Below are 3,763 nucleotides of genomic sequence, written 5' to 3' on the forward strand. Positions count from 1 at the left end.
CACCAATACCAAAAGTCATAGCCCACATGGCACGAATGAGCTGAACGTTTTGATATATGAACGGTTGAAATAGCTGAAAAATTGTGGAAGGAGATAGGTGCCAAAAAACGTACGGAATAGTTAAAGAATAGATAATAATAGATAATAGATAATAGATAATAAAGAGAAACAGGAAAACAATGGTGTGAATGCTTAAAAGCATTCACACAATAATAGATAATAGATAATAAAGAGAAACAGGAAAACAATGGTGTGAATGCTTAAAAGCATTCACACAATAAAATAAGGTCATGGCTGTAAGTCTGTAATTGGTCTTGTAATTTTTTTAAATCCAAGGTTGGAATTATTTTTCCTGACATTAAACTTAACGACTTTTTCAGTTAATCTTAAAACAGTGATCAGACCAAAACCTCCCATCACCTCATCAGTCTGATTAGCTGAATCCTGCAGGGTGGTGCCGACTGCATGCCCAGTGTGTGTGTGTGTGTGTGATATAGGTTCGGTGACATTTTGCATCCAAAGCAGTTTTTGTGAGATTTAAGAGGTGCTGCAATGCTACTATAAAGCAGCCACGGAGATAGGCAGAGGAGTAAAAACACATGTGAATTCACTTGCGTGGAAATTAGATTGGATATAAGTGCACAAATACAAACACATGCTCACACAGGCTGTGTTTTATAGCAGTCAGCAGACACACACTTCTACACACGTTCTGTTCAATCACGCAGGCATGACTCAGTTGATAGGTGAGCTTTTAAAGGCACTTTTCTTCACCTCGCCTTGATTTTCTCTCCATTGCGGTCTCCTGCCTTAGCCTGCCCACTTCTCCTACAATAACTGCATTCTTAATTATTAATCTTCTATCCAATTGTTTATCAGCCTATCTATCTGGCTGTTGAACAATTTGCTTCTCATCCCTTAGTACCCTTTTGGTATCGTTCATGTCTCAGCTGTGCCAAAATGTCTTTTCTGTTCAGATTGTGTCACAAGAGCTGCCAATGAACAGAAGACCGATTCTAAAAGTAAGTTCAACAAGCTTCAATTAAAACTTATTTAAGATAAATGTTCTGTGTCTCAGATTCGAGACATTCCAGTCCTGTCAAAAAACAAAACAAAACACAAACAACAGATTTATTCAGGTTTCCATTTATGAGAGCTATTATCTAATAGAATGCAGCAAATGTTTGAAAAGCTGCAGACATAAAACGGAAAAATGTTGATGAGTCAAAGCCAGGTTTTCTACCAAGTGATTCACAAGCAATATAAAAGGACCAGACTGAAACATATTTGGATGGGTGCAAACGAGCCAGTGAGCAATAGATGGGATTTCAACCTTGAATCTTGTTGTAGCTCCTCGTCCAGCCTTGAAACTCTACAGCTAAAACTAGGCCACACGAAGCCCGAGCTCATTTACATACTCCACAAACTATTAAAAATAGGTAAGACACACAAGTCAAGTCTGTAAATCATGCGATAAAAAGAGCACAAACTGCCATTTTAACAGATTAAAAAGGCCGATTTGCATTCTGAACATCTAAGAAGTCTTCATGTACATGGAAACTGACGATATTACATCAGTGTGTCAAAAACTAACCTAAAACTAACCCTAACCCAGGATATAATTAAACAATATTTTTTTGGTGGAAAAAATGTGAAACAAAAAGTACTTTTGTTTAAGGTGACTTAGAAACGACAAACTTTAAAGGCTATGAACTGACAAGACTTAAATTTGTATTTATTGTTTGTACAATTGAATGATTGTACATGTTCTTGTGTTGCTACCTCACTTGATGCAACAAACAAGTGCCTGAATCGCAGCAACCTTGGGTTTTAAGAAGCATTTCTTTATTTTTGTGAATAGTGGCTAAATGAAGATACCTCCAGTATTTGGTGCCTACTGCAGACTTTAGATGTCTAGGAATTATTGACTTTTAGACCAAACTTAGCCCAGTTAAAGTATATATGTCTATGAACAGTTTACATTTTGTTCAGTCTCTTTAACTTAATAAAGCTTACTGTGAAGTAATACTCTGTAAATGAGTATTAACTGATAAGAAATTGTTTCTTTACAAGCAAAAGAAACAGAAGAACCTTAACAATTATTCAGCAAGCAAAACAGGAAATGTAAGCTAAGAAAACTGAACCTAAACGGAGCACAATCGGGTGAAAGAAAACAGAATTTGAGGCATAAAAGTGCAGAAAGTCTTATAACTCATAGGCGGTAAAGGGAGAGGCAGTTTCACCTGACCCACGGTGAAAAAAGAGAAAGTATTGCTTCACTGAAACTGACACTCAAACACGAATTCACTGAAAAGCAAAGTCACCTGCATGCTGCTGAGCTTGCAGCGTGCGTGAGCTTGTGTGTTAATGTGTGCATATCAAATAACGTGTCACCCAAGCTGTGTGCCCTCCATGTGCTTTGGACTGTTTTACACACACTCACAAACACACAGATCAAATTTACTAAATCTTGCAAGTGTGTGCCTTCCCGGACTCCTCGCAACCAGTGAAAAAAAAAACTGTGAACATATGCGAGTATGTTAATAAGTAACCAGAACTGTTCTCTTCTTCTCAGGAGTCCAGATCTCTCACGCACACACACTCTCTCACTCTCTCTCTCTCTCTTACACACACACAGAATCATGATTCTATTCCCTCAAACATTACATTAATATTGTTATGCTGCTTCAAGACAGACAACAAAGTTCATAAGGAAACTGTTGCAAAATTTCAGAGAAGTTAGAAAGATGTTCTATATATGTCTTTTCATAAATTGTGAGTAAACAGATGTGAAAAATTACCTAATTCATCTGTTTATTTGGTAGCAATATACATTACAGCTTGTTAACTTGACTGTAGCTGAGCAATAACAGTTATTAACAAGAAAAATAATCATTTTCTGCAAAACCTCAGTGCGAATACTGAGCGCTGAATGACTTTAGTGAAATTCGTGGAAGAAGCTGAAACTAAAATGTTAAAGATACAACAATCAGAACAGAAGCTAAAGATAGCAAAACAAAAACTAAAAATTCCCCCGAAATTTTGAAAATAACAAAAATACACTTCATTATATCCTGACGTCACCGTGTCATACACAAGACAGGAAATAACAGCAGCTTTTTTAGTTTAAGCAATCAGCAAGCAACTATTCTGAGCTACAAATGCTGTAAATAGGAGTTAAAAATGGACAAGAACGGGATACAAATGTGCATCTGCATGTGCCCAGTCATAATCGTAATCACTATCAAACGGATAAGTTCAACGTGATGTGCTATCTCACTGCTAAATATAGTTCGGCTGGAAAGTACAGTGTTGCTGCAGGCCCACACTTCTCTCTCTCTCCACTTCTCTATTTCTTCATCTATGCCTCTTTTTGTCTACATGGGCTGTCGTTAGCGTAGGTGTGTGTTTGCATGCGTGTCTTTGCATATGTGAACACTGACAGGGCTGACACTTCTCAAATCACTATGAACACAAGTGTTAAAAAAAAAGAAAAGAAAAGAATACTCCACACACGTGCACAAATATAATCTGAAGCTGAAAGCAAAGAGTCAGCGAAGCTGGGGGGGGTTAGAAGAAGAAAGAGAGGCCGAGAAAAGCAGCTGCAAGAGGGAGAGAGAGTCTAAAAAGGAGACGGAGGTAGACAAATGACTGAGGGAAAAAAAAGAGGGAGTAGTTTTCAGAAAACAAACTCTTGGGCAGTGTTGCATGACTTGCACTTTCTCACCCCTTCAACAGCCCTGAGGATGGGTGGGAGGCTGGA

At 37.8% G+C, this 3,763-nt stretch overlaps 1 protein-coding gene across 2 annotated transcripts in view; it reads right to left on the reverse strand.

The window, feature by feature from the left end:
* The window catches only part of atxn1a (ataxin 1a), an 83,017-nt gene that overhangs the window by 9,023 nt on the left and 70,231 nt on the right, over positions 1 to 3,763 (reverse strand). The gene's annotated exons all lie outside the window — the stretch shown is intronic.

Source organism: Kryptolebias marmoratus, linkage group LG5, assembly GCF_001649575.2.
Source record: "Kryptolebias marmoratus isolate JLee-2015 linkage group LG5, ASM164957v2, whole genome shotgun sequence".
NCBI classification, from domain to species: domain Eukaryota; kingdom Metazoa; phylum Chordata; class Actinopteri; order Cyprinodontiformes; family Rivulidae; genus Kryptolebias; species Kryptolebias marmoratus.